Source organism: Bison bison, unplaced genomic scaffold (genome assembly GCF_000754665.1).
Source record: "Bison bison bison isolate TAMUID 2011002044 unplaced genomic scaffold, Bison_UMD1.0 scf7180017864136, whole genome shotgun sequence".
NCBI classification, from domain to species: Eukaryota; Metazoa; Chordata; class Mammalia; order Artiodactyla; family Bovidae; genus Bison; species Bison bison.
The window spans coordinates 9415488-9433651 of NW_011494708.1; positions in this window are offsets into that span (position 1 = coordinate 9415488).

Here is an 18164-nt window from a genome sequence, read left to right on the forward strand (position 1 = left end):
CTGACACTGTTTCCACTGTTTCTCCATCTATTTCCCATGAAGTGATGGGACCAGATGCCGTGATCTTCGTTTTCTGAATGTTGAGCTTTAAGCCAACTTTTTCACTCTCCTCTTTCACTCTCATCAAGAGGCTTTTGAGTTCCTCTTCACTTTCTGCCATAAGGGTGGTGTCATCTGCATATCTGAGGTTATCGATATTTCTCCTGGAAATCTTGATTCCAGCTTGTGCTTCTTCAAGCCCAGAGTTTCTCATGATGTACTCTGCATATAAGTTAAATAAGCAGGGTGACAAGATACAGCCTTGATGTACTCCTTTTCCTATTTGGAACCAGTCTGTTGTTCCATGTCCAGTTCTAACTGTTCCTTCCTGACCTGCATATAGGTTTCTCAAGAGAGTTAGACAAATAACAATTTCTTTTCATAGAAATTATGAGTATATAAATATCCCTGATGGTGAAGAAGAAAACATGTTTTAATAAAGGTATATAACCCTGAATTTTCGTAAGACTCCTAAAGTTGACAAAGTTGGAAATATTATGAATCACAATTAATATATTATGCATTGCTATAAATAGATGACTTGCATGTTTAGGAATTTCCAGCATTTTATTATGAAAAATATAAAATCTACAGAAAATGAGAGGATAGAGTAATTTCTATGTACCATACTGTTCACTTGAGATTCATTGTTATCATTTGCCACATTGCTTCACCTCTTCCACCCTTCTTCTCTCCCCGCAATCCTTTATTTGCCTCTCTTTCCCCTCTCTCTGATTGTTTTTTTTTTTTTAATCCAAACATTTGAAAATCTTTCATACCCAACTCCTAAGAATAAGGGCAATCTGTTACATGATGACAACAGCATTATACACATGTGCATACTCAGTCACTCAATCATGTCCCACTCTTTGTGACCTCATCTCATGGACTGCAGCCCACCAGGCTTCTCTGTCCATGGAATTATCCAGGCAAAAACGCTGTAGGGATTGCCATTTCCTCCTCCAGGGGATCTTCCTGATTCAGGGACCGATCATCAGGAGACCCGGTGTCTCCTGCATTGGCAGACAGATTCTTTATCACTGAGCTACCTGGCAAGTCCAAACACATAAATAAATTAATAAATGTTGACATCATATATTAATATTAATAACACTGATCTCATAATATTATCTAACAGCTCATCCTAGTTGTCCCCAAAGCATCCTTATTCATTTTTCTCACAATTGAGGGTACTATCAAGGAGCACATATTGCATTTGATCATCATTTATCTTAACAGTCTTCTTTTTCTAGAAGAGTTGCACATTATTTCTTTTACAATATTGATACTAAATGTTGAGGCCAGTTGGGTTATGGAATTTCCAACAATCCAGCAGAGCTTGACTGTTGTGGTTGAACAGATTCATATTAGAATCTGATGGAAATATTACAAAGATGATCTTAACATTTGACTCAGCATGCTCATTATCACATCAAAATCGTAGGTGGTTATTTTTTCTTATATTGATTGACAGTAATTTATATTACTTGCTTATATTACATGACAATTTAGGTTATCGCTCCTCTCCAAGAGAATCCTTTATTTCCTTTTGTTAATATTGTATATTATATACTCTAAGGTGGTACTTCTTTAAGACGGTATGAATATCATTCTCCCAAACTTTTGCATATATTGATTTTATATGCCTGAATCTTTCAATACATTAAGAAATGTAAAAGAATGATTTTTAAGTCTTTTTTTTTCATTAAAAAAGCATTTCTTCCTAATTTGTGAACTTCTTGGTATTTTTGTTTCAATATGATTATGGTCATTATTATTCCTTTGGACGCTCAATTTGCAAAGAATTCAGCCATGGTGACTTTTACATGTTACACTTTACACATTTACATAGAAAGGCAATATCCTTCTGACATATCCTCAGTCGTGTTGTAGCATTTCCTTGTTTTCTGGTTTAGCAAAATATTTATGGTTATATTTTTTACTATCCTCCTTTCATGACATAGACATTAGCCATTTCTGCATCAGTACATTTAGGGGACTAGGGATAGTTAAATACCACGAGTCCCCTGCTTGTCACAGCTACATGTGCAAGCATACACACACACAACTGCAACTATATTGATTTTCAAGAAGACCCTATGGTGTCAAAGTACCCAGTACACACACAAAGTACAATCCTTCCATTGTACATCTTTTTGATAAGCTTTTTATATCTCTATTATCTGTGGAGGTGGCAAAAAAGAAGAGCGGTATTGTCACATCATACATTGTGTTAAATCTGATTAGAAAATTTGACAATTTTTCTACAAAATAATATGATATTAAGAGACATTTCAGTTCACTCAAGGTAAAAGTATGCTTCTAATTTCACACTTGATCTAAAGCATATTTCTAATAATATCTTTTGAAGCATATTTTCTTTTATTGCTCTTCCATGGATGTAATATATAAATATTCAACAATTTTATTCTAACTTTTCACTTTTAAAAATGTTTCCATTTGAAATTATCTTACACTTAGAGAAAAGAGAAAACAAAAGAGTTTGTCCCTGAAATATTTGAGAGTAAGTTGCTGATAATGTTCAGTTCAGTTCAGTTCAGTTCAGTCGCTGATAATGTTACAATACCTCAAATAATTAAATGCATTTCCTATGAGAAAGAATATTATTTTACACAACCACAAAACACTCATCTTTATCAAGAATTTAACACCGATACATTCAGTTCAGTTCAGTCACTCAGTTGTGTCCGACTCTTTGAGACCCCATGAATTGCAGCACGCCAGGCCTCCCTGTCCATCACCAACTCCCGGAGTTCACTCAGACTCACATCCTTTGAGTCAGTGATGCCATCCAGCCATCTCTTTCTCTGTCGTCCCCTTCTCCTCCTGCCCTCAATCTCTCCCAGCACCAGAGTCTTTTCCAATGAGTCAACTCTTCTCATGAGGTGGCCAAAGACCAGGAGTTTCAGCTTCAGCACCATTCCTTCCAAAGAACACCCAGGGCTGATCTCCTTCAGAATGGGCTGGTTGGATCTCCTTGCAGTCCAACAGACTCTTGATTATACAGAGTGAAGTAAGCCAGAAAGAAAAACACCAGTACAGAATACTAACGCATATATATGGAATTTAGAAAGATGGTAATGATAACCCTGTATGTGAGACACCAAAAGAGACACAGATGTATAGAACAGTCTTTTGGACTCTGTGGGAGAGGGAGGGGAGGGATGATTTGGGAGAATGGCATTGAAACATGTATAATATCATATAAAAAATGAATCGCCAGTCCAGGTTCAATGCAGGATACAGGAAGCTTGGGCTGGTGCACTGGGATGACCCAGAGGGATGGTATAGGGAGGGAGGTGGGGGGGGCTTCAGGATTGGGAACACGTGTACACCCATGGTGGATTCATGTTGATGTATGGCAAAACCAATACAATATTGTAAAGTAATTGGCCTCTTATTAAAATAAATAAATTTAAATTAAAAAAAAAAAGAGTCTTCTCCAATACCACAGTTGAAAACCATCAGTTCTTCAGTGCTCAGATTTCTTCACAGTCCAACTCTCATATCCATACATGACCACTGGAAAAACCATAGCCTTGACTAGATGGACCTTTGTTGGCAAAGTAATGTCTCTGCATTTCAATGTGCTATCTAGGTTGGACATAAATTTACTTCCAAGGAGTAAGCGTCTTTTAATTTCATGGCTGCAGTCACCATTTGCAGTGATTTTAGAGCCCAGAAAAATAAAGTCTGACACTGTTTCCACTGGTTCCCCATCTATTTCCCATGAAGTAATGGGAACAGATGCCATGAATCTTCGTTTTCTGAATGTTGAGCTTTAAGCCAACTTTTTCACTCTCTACTTTCACTTTCATTAAGAGGCTTTTGAGTTCCTCTTCACTTTCTGCCATAAGGTGGTATCATCTGCATATCTGAGGTTATTGATATTTCTCCTGGCAATCTTGATTCCAGCTTGTGCTTCTTCCAGCCCAGCATCTCTCATGATGTACTCTGCATATAAGTTAAATAAGCAGGGTGACAATATACAGCCTTAACGTACTCCTTTTCCTATTTGGAACCAGTCTGTTGTTCCATTTCCAGTTCTAACTGTTGCTTCTTATCCTGCATACAGGTTTCTCAAGAGGCAGGTCAGGTGGTCTGGTGTTTCCATCTCTTTCAGAATTTTCCACAGTTTATTGTGATCCACACAGTCAAAGGCTTTGGCATAGTCAATAAAGCAGAAATAGATGTTTTCTGGAACTCTCTTGCCTTTTCCATGATCCAGTGGATGTTGGCAATTTGATCACTGGTTCCTCTGCCTTTTCTAAAACCAGCTGGATCATCTGGAAGTTCACGGTTCATGTATTGCTGAAGCCTGGCTTGGAGAATTTTGAGCATTACTTTACTAGCATGTGAGATGAGTGCAATTGTGCGGTAGTTTGAGCATTCTTTGGCATTGCTTTATTTGGGATTGCAATGAAAACTGACTTTTTCCAGTCCTGTGGCCACTGCTGAGTTTTCCAATTTTGCTGGCATATTGAGTGCAACACTTTAACAGCATCATCTTTCAGGATTTGAAATATCTTAACTGGAATTCCATCACCTCCACTAGCTTTGTTCGTAGTGATGCTTTCTAAGGCCCACTTGACTTCACTTTCCAGGATGTCTGGCTCTAGGTGAGTGATCATATCATCGTGATTATCTGGGTCATAAAGATCTTTTTTGTACAGTTTTTTTGTATTCTTGCCACCTATTAATATCTCTGGTAATATCCATACCATTTCTGTCCTTTATCAAGCCCTTCTTTGCATGAAATGTTCCCTTGGTATCTCAAGTTTTCTTGAAGAGATCTCTAGTTTTTCCCATTTTGTTGTTTTCCTCTATTTCTTTGCACTGATCGCTGAGGAAGGCTTTCTTATCTCTTCTTGCTATTCTTTGGAACTCTGCATTCAGATGCTTATATCTTTCCTTTTCTTCTTTCCTTTTCACTTCACTTCTTTTCACAACTATTGGTAAGGCCTCCCCAGACAGCCATTTTGCTTTTTTGCATTTCTTTTCCATGGGGATGGTCTTGATCCCTGTCTCCTATACAATGTCACGAACCTCAGTCCATAGTTCATCAGGCACTCTATCTATCAGACCTAGTCCCTTAAATCTATTTCTCACTTCCACTGTATAATCATAAGGGATTTGATTTAGGTCATACCTGAATGGTCTAATGGTTTTCCCTACTTTCTTCAATTTCAGTCGGAATTTGGCAATAAGGAGCTCATGATCTGAGCCACAGTCAGCTTCTGGTCTTGTTTTTGTTGACTGCATAGAGCTTCTCCATCTTTGGCTGCAAAGAATATAATCAACCTGATTTTGATGTTGACCATCTGTTGATGTCCATGTGTAGAGTCTTCTCGGATTGTTGGAAGATGGTGTTTGCTATGACCAGTGCATTTTCTTGACAATACTCTATTAGCCTTTGCCCTGCTTCATGCCATATTCCAAGGCCAAATTTGCCTGTTACTCCAGGTAACTTGACTTCCTACTTTTGCATTCCAGTCCCCTATAATGAAAATGACATATTTTTGGGGTGTTCTAAAATGTCTTGTAGGTCTTCAAAGAACCGTTCAACTTCAGTTTCTTCAGCGTTCCTGGTTGGGGCATAGACTTGGATTACTGTGATATTGAATAGTTTGCCTTGGAAAGGAACAGAGATCATTCTGTCTTTTTTGAGATTGCATCCAAGTACTGCATTTCAGACTCTTTTGTTGACCATGATGGCTACTCCATTTCTTCTGAGGGATTTCTGCCCGCAGTAGTAGATATAATGATCATCTGAGTTAAATTCACCCATTCCAGTCCATTTTAGTTCGCTGATTCCTAGAATGTCAATGTTCACTCTTGCCATCTCCTGTTTGACCACTTCCAATTTGCCTTGATTCATGGACCTGACATTCCAGGTTCCTATGCAATATTGCTCTTTACAGCATCGGACCTTGCTTCTATCACCAGTCACATCCACAACTTGGTATTATTTTTGCTTTGGCTCCATCCCTTCATTCTTTCTGGAGTTATTTCTCCACTGATCTCCAGTAGCATGTTGGGCACTTACTGACTTGGGGAGTTCCTCTTTCGGTATACTATCATTTTGCCTTTTCATACTGTTCATGGGATTCTCAAGGCAAGAATACTGAAGTGGTTTGCCATTCCCTTCTCTAGTGGACCACAGTCTGTCAGATATCTCCACAATGACCCGCCCATCTTCGGTGGCCCCACGGGCACGGCTTAGTTTCATTGAGTTAGACAATGCTGTGGTCCTAGAGTGATTAGATTGACTGGTTTTCTGTGAGTATGGTTTCAGTGTGTCTGCCCTCTGAAGCCTTCTTGCAACACCTACTGTCTTACTTGGATTTCCCTTACCTTGGAGTGGGGTATCTCTTCACGGCTGCCCCAGCAGAGTGCAGCCGATGCTCTTTACCTTGCATGAGTGGTATCTCCTCACTGCCGCCCCTCCTGACCTTGAATGTGGAATAGCTCCTCTAGGCCCGCCCTGCGCCCGTGCAGCCACAGCTCCTTGGACATGGGGTTGCACCTCCCGGGCACCTTCCCTAATACATTAATGATACGTTACTTCCATTGAAATTCAATTTTAGTCAGTGGTCGTAATAAGGTAATTTATAAGGTCTCAAATGTGTTTCATTTAGTTGGAATCCCTATTTATTTTAATCTAGAACTAGTATTCACTCTCTTCTTGATTTTTGACAATTTTGAACACTAAAGGCCAATTATGTTAACGAATGACACTCAATTTGGGTCTGCCCGGTATCCACTCATATTAGCAAAAATATGTCAGATAAAAGTTCTTCTTACATTTGAACAACTGGCTTACATTTTTATTTATTTATTTTTTTTTCTCATTAACCTTTTATTTTTAAATTAATTTTACAGTAAAGAAACAGAAAAGTATTATCATTAAAAAAATACCATAGCTGTCAATCTTAAATGAGATTCTTGTTAAACAAAGCAGTAACACTATGTCATGTAATTACATCTTTACTTGTATATACAAGAACAGTGTGCAAAGTGCTTTTCAAACTATAAAATAAGACTTTGGAATAGGATACAATTGGTTATCCCTAGGAGCTAGTTACCTCCAACTGCTTGTCACGAATCACAACTGCTTACATTCTTACTCTGCATCTTATTTCCTTATATACTAAGAGGAAAGCCACCATTTTCTGATACCAGATAGAGGGCTAATTTTTTAGAATAATTCCAGATCCACAGGTTTAAATTTTATTGTTACATATAATTCAGTTACTGGCTTCACTTTTTTCCCCTAAATAAATAGAGGACAGCTTTTTAAAAGCAAATAATCAGTAGATCCATTTAGACAGACACATTTTAATCAAGATGGGATTAAAAATTTTTAAAAAAACACCAAGTTACATGTAAGAAAAAATCAAGGGAAAGAACAGTCTTCAGAAAAGCAAATCATATTCTTTTTCTTCAGGTAAACAAAGAACCACCCTCTATACTAGGGACAGATTACTTTCTCTCTTATCAAAAACTTCTATTTGAATAAGACACACCCAACTAATGTAAATTTAAGTGTCTCTCCCCAAGCCCCCACCTATAGATTAAGAAGAAGACTGTAATTTAGATTCTTGAAGGCTTTCTTTGGAATTGTCCTTCCTGTATACCTTTTGAAACTCCCTGCTCATGTAGATGTACCTTACTTATACTTCCAAGATTTCTCTGATTCAAAGGCTTAGTATCAAATGATTTTTAAATATTCTTGGTATGTGTGATGTTGGCTTTAGCATCATGTGTTCAGAGTGGCTTACATTTTTAATTTCTCATAGTACCAATACTTTTACCTTAGATTCCTTGATTTAGGTGGGGTCATACAGAAGTCTTATCTATTGCAAAGCTACTCTTTCATTTGCCTTACAATTAAAAAGTAATCTATGTAAATGTACTTTATTCCAGGTGTGAGCTCCTCCCACCCTATTCCACACAGATGCCTTTCAACCCTGCTTTTAGCTCAGGCTAACCCATAGCCACCAACCTCCCATCACATCCTGATATGTTTGAACCCTGCCTTTAGGTTTTTTGTTTGCTTGTTTATTTGTTTAAGTCTACATCCACATTAACTCTTAGATGTTTCTCTCACTTTTACCTATCCTCGTAAGGTTTATGTTGACAATTTTGGGGGAATATTCAAGTTCCTACTGTTCCTAAAATACAATATACAGTAGTGCATAGAGATTTATAAAAATTTGACCCAAACTGAGTAAATAGGAGGGAGGAATAAGCAGTCAATCATTATTTATTGCATGTGTTATATGTGTCAGATCGTGGTTGAATGTATCAAAAGTTAAAAGACAGATATTCTCTTTAAGGTCTAGAGAATTTAATGTAGGTCACATATAAACTAGTAAATTTCATATGGTATATGTAAAGATGCTGATTCATAGAGGATGTTTTGAAAGAAAGAATTTAGCCCAAATTTGAGCCCAGTGTAGGACTTAAGGCTGAAATAGTTGAGGTTTGTCTGAATTTTTAATATTTTAGAATCAATTTCTGGTATTATGTATTCTGTTTAGATGTAGTATCATCACCCACTCCAGTACTCTTGCCTGGAAAATCCCATGGATGGAGGACCCTGGTGGGCTGCAGTCCATGGGGTCGCTAAGAGTCCGACACGACTGAGCGACTTCATTTTCACTTTTCGCTTTCATGCATTGGAGAAGGAAATGGCAACCCACTCCAGTGTTCTTGCCTGGAGAATCCCAGGGACGGGGGAGCCTGGTGGGCTGCCATCTATGGGGTCGCACAGAGTCAGACACGACTGAAGCGACTTAGCAGCAGCAGCAGCAGCATCTTTATTTACTTTCATGTAACACATACCATATCACTGAAGCTCAGTCCCTTCATCCCATCCTAATATTTAAAGCTTTCTTAGGTTCTTGGTGCTGAGATGTCAGCAGTCTGGGCATTTACTATGTGTTAAATGTATATTGAACAATATAAAATAATAAGGAGTACATTTACTTAACAAAATAGAAAGCCTTTTTTTAATGATTGTGAATCAACTTTCTTTATGTATTCTAAACTGCTTGTGGTAGAAATCCTTATATTTGGGGAGAAAGAGCTCACAATAGACTAAATGTTAACTATCTCTGCTCATACACATCCAGACAAGTTACAGAATATGTAATATTTTAATGAAGTAAATTTTTAACTTTGCTGAGCCAGAATTTCGACACTATTAAAAACCTAGATTTTTGCCTACACAAAACATATTTTGTGAAAAATTTTGCTAAATCTTTGAGGCTGTTGCTTACTTGCTTGCTAAGTTGCTTCATTCATGTCCAACTCTTTGCAATCTTATAGACTGTAGCCTACCAGGCTCTTCTGTCTGTGGGATTCTCCAGGCAAGAATCCTAGAATGTGTAGCCACGCCATCCTCCAGGGGATCTTCCTGACCCAGGGATTGAACCCAAGTCTTTCATGTCTCCTCTATTGGCAGGCAGGTTCTTTACCACTAGCACCACCTGAGCAGTCCTTTTGAGGCTGTATTGGTTTTCAAATAACCGAAAATAGTCTGTAACTCTTAAATTCTCCATATTCACAGTCAGTTTTTCAGATAGCTGTGAGGAATTTATAGCCCAATCAGTCAGAACCATCTCCAAATTCCACAAATACATATTATTTTATCTAAAGTGATGTCAACTTATCACACGTGAGACTTATAATGGCATTCATTTATTGACCATAAATTTATATATCTGTAATGCAAGTGCATTCTTTGTACTAAAATAATTTTTTTCCAGAAGATGTACAAAAACATTAAAACTGGCATCATCATTGCAAACTGTGAATGTTGCATTACCTAAATATGATAAAATATGGAAGATGTTCCTTGAAAATATCAAATGTGTTTACCTGCACTTCAGCATTATAGTACTGTCATAGTATAAGATGAACTATACATTTATAAATAAGAATATTGAAACACTTTAGAAAATTAGGATCAGAAAATTATCAATCCTATTGAGATGAAGAAAAAGAAAACATAACCACCAGTTTTCCAGATGAGTGAGCAGTCCATCTGCTGAAGTTTACAGAAGACTTGTTAAGAATTTCTAGTTTCTAGATATGCAATAGTGTCCTTAAATATCCTCTGATTGCATAAGTAGAGAAGACTTCCAGAAGAAATGCTTTTTCTTCACTTTTTGAGCAGTTTTTCAACTTTTAAAGATAGACCAGTCAGTTCCGAGAATAAATTAACATTTACTTTTCATGATAAGCAGATAATCCATTGGCCTACAGCATATCTGTTTTTTAATTAGATATGGTCATTCTTTCCACAATTTTAACAGCATTTATTACTATATAGATGAAAATATACCTGCAAGTCATATCTTTTGCCTTTAGTTCTTCATAACAGTAATCACTGAAGCCACGAAATTAAAAGACACTTGCTCCTTGGAAGAAAAGCTATGACAATCCTAGACAGTATATTAAAAAACAGAGACATCACTTTGCTGAAAATGTTTGTATAGTCAAAGCTATGGTTTTTCCAGTAGTCATGTACAAATGTGCGAGCTGAACCATAAAGAAGGCTGGGCATGGAAGAATTAATGTTTTGGAACTGTGTTGCTGGAGAAAACTCTTGAGAGTTCCTTGGATAGCAAGGAGATCAAACCAGTCAATCCTAAAGGAAATCAACCCTTAATATTCATTGGAAGGATTGATGCTCAAGGTGGAGCTCTAATACTTTGGCCACCTGATGCAAAGACCCAAAGCTGGGAAAGATTGAGGGCAGGAGGAGAAGGGGATGACAGAGGGTGAGATGGCACCACTGACTCAATGGACATGAGTTTGAGCAAATTCTGGGAGATAGTGAAGGACAGGGAAGCCTGGCATGCTACAGCCCGTGGGGTTACAAACAATTGGACATAACTTTGTGACTGAACAAAAATAGTAATAATTTAATTTAAATATTAAATATAAAAGTACAGAAATGGAGTTGAACATGATGCTTTAAAATGGAAAATACTCAACTAAATTCTAAAAAGAGATAAATCAGATATTCACAATTATATAATACTTGATCTTCCAAAGAAAAGTTTTCCAGAATAATTAGGCTGAACTAACTTTCACTTTGAGTTTTATTAAACCTAGGGTGAAAACACCTTTCTTCTAAATGCTGTATAAGCAAGTTCCAACTAACTTGTTCAACTAACAAGTTCATCACATCAACAACAGAGCTGATCACCTACTAGCTTGAGCAGTGATCTGCAAAGCAAAAGCAAATGTAGACGATTCCCAGTTACAACATTCATTTTTAACCTCGGTTTATTGACACTATTGAGGGAATTCATTTTAGTCTTTTATCACTCTTGAAATTTCTAAAAGGGCATATTATTCATATATAAAGGCCTTGAGCAAAAATTTGTACTCATAAATGTAGAGATCATAAGCATAAGACTTATTCAACCATAAAAAAGTACAGCCACACAGAAGCTTTGCTCAAACAGGTCTTAATTGCCTGAAATGGGGCTAAGGAACTCACTTTGGAGTCATATTTCAATAGGAAGCATCATCTGACCTATGATTGTGTCCAAAAAACCAATCAGCTCAACAAAACAACAACATTATGTCAGATAGAGTTAAACAGGCAAGGAAGATTTTATTCAAGACTATTGCAACAGGGGTGTAGGCTATGCAATTGGGTAGAGAGATTAAATTCAATGCTTCTCAAACAAAAAGCAGGGGAGCTTTTAAGCACTGAGGTGACCTCTCAGAAAAGTACTGGAGAACATCACTGAGGAGTTTGGTCAATGTGATTAGATCATCTGTGTTTACTAATGGACTCTTGTGGAAGTTAGGCTTCTACCCTCCCACAGACACTGGGAGAATAGAGCACTATCTTACTTAATGTTTACTTTTCAAAGGGATGGTTCCCTGATCCTTGAAAAAGATCTTCCTGAGTTGTAAAACTGGCCAGAGGCTTTTAAAAGAATTTATATCTTAGAAGTGCAGAAAAAAAAAAAAAATTACCTTAGCAAGTTTTTCAAGGTAAATTCTCCAAGAAAAGGGGAGTCAAGGGTCTATTGTTAGGAAGAAACCTGTCTGAAGTTCACTTAAACTAAATAAAGCAATAAGATCGTCTTGGTTAATTATGAATATTTTCCTTTACTGCTTCCATTGTGTTTATGAATCTGAACTTCTGAATATCAACATTACTTCCAAAGAAGATCTAATTGTATTCTGAGAAAAAGAAAAAAAAGAGAGAGAGAGAAAGTGTGTAACCAATTTTTAAATGTTCTTGAAACACCATAGTTGCAAAATTCCCAATTAAGTATAAAATAAGCCTAGCTTCCAATTAAAACATTACAAGTTGGTACTAAATCTAACCAACAATATGAAACCTTCAGTAACACAAAAGTTGTCACTGTTTTTTTAAAAGGTGGTAGACAAAGCCTCACTAAAAAAGAAATTTTTAAACCTAACTACCCTAAGAGCAAAAGAATTCAAAGATAGAAACAATGAAGAAATAAAGAGTGCTGAATTAAAATGTGTTTTTAGCGTCTTCATTTATTCAATAAAACATTAAAAGAAAGAGGGAGAGAGATTTTAGATGTATTAAAAATTATGATTCCCTTAAGTGTATGATAATTATCCCTTAATTATGATGACAGAAAAATGTTAAAGTAAAATAGTGTTAGTTTAGAAAATTCCTATTTTGTGACAAATATTAATTACATTGTCATATAATTCAACTTAAAGTGCTTCAGATGCTCCTGATATTTATTGAATTTCAGAAGTTTAAAATAATATTTTACAAGGAAATCATATGAAGTTTCTCTACTTACCTAGATGTTTTCTGTGCCACCAGAATGTTTCCATCAGTAAAATTATTAAATATCACTTCCTAACAATGCCAGTGCCCAAGCTGAAAGTTTAACTTCTTCCATGGCCTCATGATTTCAGTATCAAATGTGGAGTTTCATCATCCAGGGGATTTTGGGACTGTTCCAAACTCCCAAATATAATGGATTTATCAGGGTTTTCTCAATTTTCTACTTAAAAAATATACATTTGTAGTCAGTGGCCTCCTAACTCCATCTTCTTTTTCATGAAATATCTGTAATAATAGTTATGATCAACCAGAAAAAGCCAGTAATAATTATAATTAGGGTATTTCATGATGAGGGCTTGACATGAATGTTTATCCTTAATGGGGGAAAAGTTACCCTTCTGTTATAAGATACATAGATATATTTTCCTCTCTTCAATTTTTACCATTTAAAGAACATGCTTATCTTTTAATGTGAAAACTTTGCTGGTATATTTTATCTGTGCTGCTTCTATGTGTTGAGGATTTATCACAGTGAAAGCACCTTCTGCTTAGAGATGAGTCTTTCTGAGTGGTTTATACATGTTGAATAGAGGCTACTGAGTGCATGTGATTCAAATAAAGCATTTCTCAAAATAGAAATAATCTTTATTCCAGCTTTCTTAAAAACAGTGGCCTCATTTTTTTCCCAATCACTGACAGTAAAATAGATCTAAGTATTTAAAAAGTGTCAATTTTTTGTTTGTTTTGTGTTTATTTTTTTCCATAAAACATAGTCAACATGGTTGGTGCACAGTGAGAAAGAGGACAACACATGAAATGAGAACGAAGTAAGGCAGAAACTGATTATATTAGAATTTACAGATCAAAATAAAGAGTCTTGCGTTTATTTTAAAGGTAATGAGGACCTTTATATTACTATAAAGCTTAGAATGATATTATCTGATTTAAACCCTCAAGAATTCTTTCTGTCTTCTATGCAGTGACTGATTCAAGTTAAAACAGGAGCGGAGCTTGTTAGGAGACCATTTGACTAAATCACAGAAGGATGGTGTTTTCAATTATAAGAATGTCAGTGAAAGTAGAAGGACTTTTAAGCAGTAAGGACAGGATTTCTAGAAAGTTAGGATGAGAAGAGGAGAAGAAAGAAAATAGAAAAATGAAGTATACTGGTTATTGACTGGAGTAATTTATGCATACTGGCTTTACATAGGAAAACAGGAAACTGCAAAGGTGGAGTATGAAAGAGATGGGTTACTAATCAAATGTTATATGGATATATGAGACTGGACCTGTTATTAGAGATTCTTGTGGTGTATGCCGGAGAAGGCAATGGCACCCTACTCCAGTACTCTTGCCTGGAAAATCCAATGGACGGAGGAGCCTGGTAGGCTGCAGTCCATGGAGTTGCGAAGAATCGGACATGACTGAGCGACTTCACTTTCACTTTTCACTTTCACACATTGGAGAAGGAAATGGCAACCCACTCTAGTGTTCTTGCCTGGAGAATTCCAGGGACAGGGGAGCCTGGTGGGCTGCCGTCTATGGGGTCGCACAGAGTCGGATACGACTGAAGTGACTTAGCAGCAGCAGCAGCAGTGGTATACACAGGAAGCAGTGGAATTTAGAAGTGTTTTTAAAGTCTTTAATTTGAGGGGATGTCTGAATAGGAAGAATTTTCATATCACTGATCAAAGATAAAGCTTAATACACTGAGGAGTACCTCACAAGTTAGTGCAAGAGCTTGACCTTTTTCCTGAGTAATAAAAGAAAGCATTATCAAATTTCAAACATAGAAGTAATATGAACTGAATTGTTTTTGACCCCTGTGTCAACAACTGAAAGAAGTTGGGACAAATATGAAAGCGGGAAATTAGTCAAGAGAAAAGTTGGCAAATTTGATGCCTGACAGATGTAACATATATGCTTTTAAGAGACAGAGAAGTCAAGAGGAGGACTCTAACTGTGAGTCTGAGCCACCGACAAGACTAAAGGTATTTTATGAGAGGGAAAGTATCATAGGAAGCACTCAATTCTACACATGCTAAGTTTGAGGACATGACTATATATCCAAACGAAATATCAATGAGACAGTAGGATATGAACCTTAAACACAGAAATACTGCCTGTGGTTTACCTTTCTAGTTTGCTCCTTGACATTTTCTTACATTTTACAACAAACATCTTGAACTATTTTGTGCTTTCCTAAATGTACCAGACTCCAATTTTTGTGCTTTTGCATATATAATCCCTGTTATATAGAATTATTTCACTGCCTACCCATTTTTCAAGATTTTTTCCAATGTCAACTACATAATGAAGAGTTACTTGGAATTTATAAGCAAAGTTAGATTCTCTCAAAATACTTTATATTGCTAATGATAAGTTTTGAATGCTTATAAAATATTTTGTTTGTATCAATTTCCTTGACTCAAAGTCCTCCAGGGAAATAATAATCCTATTTTACCCTCAGATTCCCCAAACATGGAATCAGGTATACAGTAAGCATTGCATAAATCTTAAGGAAGGAAGGAAATAAGAGAAGGGGGAGTTGTGCAGGAAAAGAAAGTATCTCTCTTTGAATGCTTCTAATTCATCTGAACTAAATCAAAATTTAAAATGAATTTGTGATCTCATAATGTTTATTAGACTTCCATCTGCAGTGAAGATTGTTATACACCATGATTCTTTTATGACTAGATATTGAATGCTAAGGGATGCTAAGTTGCTTGTAATTTATTTTAAAATACATCAGTATATTTGTGTGTGTGTGTGTATCTGTGGTTATGTGTGTATATATACTGCCACAACTATCATTTGCTCTAATCAGAAATTTATACACTTTCTGGGAAGTCAGCTAGTCCTCAGTAAGACAGGTCACACTTCCAAAGGTAGTATTATACATGTTTCAACTATTTTTAGCACCAAAGCTTTGTTAATTTTTATAGTAGAGTTTAGAAATTGGTTTTTATTTGTGTTACCTGAAGCTTATAAATTATTATAACAGATTTTAGGAACAGGTGTTCATGGTGTTCAGGACATGTGAATTAGGGCTTCCCTGGTGATGCCGTGGTAAAGAATCTGCTTACAGTGCAGGAGGCATGAGAGACACAGGTTCGATTTCCGGGTTAGGAAGATCCTCCGGCATAGGAAAAGGCAACCCACTCCAGTATTCCTGTCTGGATAATTCCATGGACAGAGGAGCCTGGTGGGCTAGACTACATGGGGTTGCAAAGAGACAGATGGGACTGAGAACAGCACAGCACAGTACCATGTGGATTAGCCATTTATTTATTTATTTATATTTATAGAGACACATTTATTTATTTTAGAGACACCCTTCAGTCTTGCATTTACAGCAAGCCTAAAGGTGCAATGCCTAGAGATAATGCAAAGGATTTATCCAAACATGAGTCTCGATCTAGCTATTGATTCATAGGATTCTAGTTTCCTCATTCTGTTAACTAAATCCTGCTTCCAAAATATTATAGTATCTGACACAAATAAACTTTTTCATTAAAAGTGTAGTGGGAGAACTTGAAAAACAAAAAGATAGAATTTCATCATCTTTATTGAACAAGCTATAATGATATTTTTCATAGTAAATATTTGTTTAATTAATGTTTTATACAAAGCAGAATTTATTTTGCGAGATTTTAGGAAAGCAATTGACTCTTACTCAGCTTTCACTTTGGCTACCACCATTATTAAGTAAGGGTCGTCAAAATTAAATTGGCTTGAGTCAGCCCAAATCACTGGGCATATCTGAAAGTTCTTGAACAACAGCTCTGTGTAATATGGTGCAGAAAAAGCAGAAAGAGAGATGATAGAACTTGGAGACAAAGCACTAGACTGTTGCTGTCTCTGTTGATGAAGACAAGTGTGCTTGCCAAAGTTCCTTACAGATGTGCTGAGGTATTCCACAGCAGACAAACATAACTTTTCTAAGGTTAAGCAACATAGAAAACCCTTCAACATAATGAAAATGAATCTTCTATCTGATGAAGTTCTATACCCCCTCCTTTCAACAGACCATAAAGAAAAAGTGTTCAAATTAACACAGGCTTAAGCATAAAAAGATGCTGCTGCTGCCAAGTCGCTTCAGTCGTCTCCAACTCTGTACAACCCCATAGATGGCAGCCTACCAGGCTCCCCATCCCTGGGATTCTCCAGGCAAGAACACTGGAGTGGGTTGCCATTTCCTTCTCCAATGCATGAAAGTGAAAAGTGAAAGTGAAGTCGCTCAGTCGTGTTCTACTCTTCACGACCCCATGGACTGCAGCCTACCAGGCTCCTCCATCCATGGAATTTTCCAGGCAAGAGTACTGTAGTGGGGTGCCATTGCCTTCTCCAATAAAAAGATGAGTTATCTCTAATTTAGATCTTTCCCTTCTCTCAAATTTAAAGTCATTATTGCCTGTAATCAAAAAATACTTATTCCAATTGTTTATTTGATGTGAACTTGTCAGTGTTAAGAGCTAAGATGCAGTTTAGCTCATGTCCTGGCCCTCAGAGAAGGTGGGGGAATGGAGAGCTGGTCTGGGTGTGCAGGTGGGATTTAAAGTCAGGTAGGTAGGTTTCAGTTTTCTCCCCAAGACTCTTCTTGAAAACTTGTGAAGTAGCACATGAAATCCTGTTTCTCAGGACCTTAAACGGAGAAGGCAATGGCACCCCACTCCAGTACTCTTGCCTGGAAAATCCCATGGATGGAGGAGCCTGGTGGGCTACAGTCCGTGGGGTCGCTAAGTCAGACATGAATGAGCGACTTCACTTTCACTTGTCTCTGAAAGGCATTGAAAATTCCTCAAATCAGGGGCTTAGGAGATGTGCTGCCAAAGTGAGCACAAGTTCAGGGGCTTAGGGAAATGAGAGAACACCTGACAAGGGGGTGAAATTAGAGAATAAAATAATAAACTGAACTTTCCTTTCTCAGTGCGTACAGAAAAGGAATCTTTCGAGAAAACAAGAAATGCCATAGTCTTCTAAGAAAGTCCTGTCTCACATAGGATTTCCCCATTTGTCTATGCTGGTTCTGTGATGAAAGTTAGCCTGTTCCTTGATGTACTGGTGTCCTTACGCTTACTGTAATTCACTAATCTTCAGGTCACATGTCCCTCAGCATCCCTCTTTGTGCAATGGGTGTGGTCTACCATAAGAATTCTTCACTTCTTCCCACTTAGACACTATTGCTGCTGCTGCTGCTTCTGCTGCTAAGTTGATTCAGTCATGTCCGACTCTGTGCAACCCCATAGATGGCAGCCAACCAGGTTCCCCCATCCCTGGGATTCTCCAGGCAAGA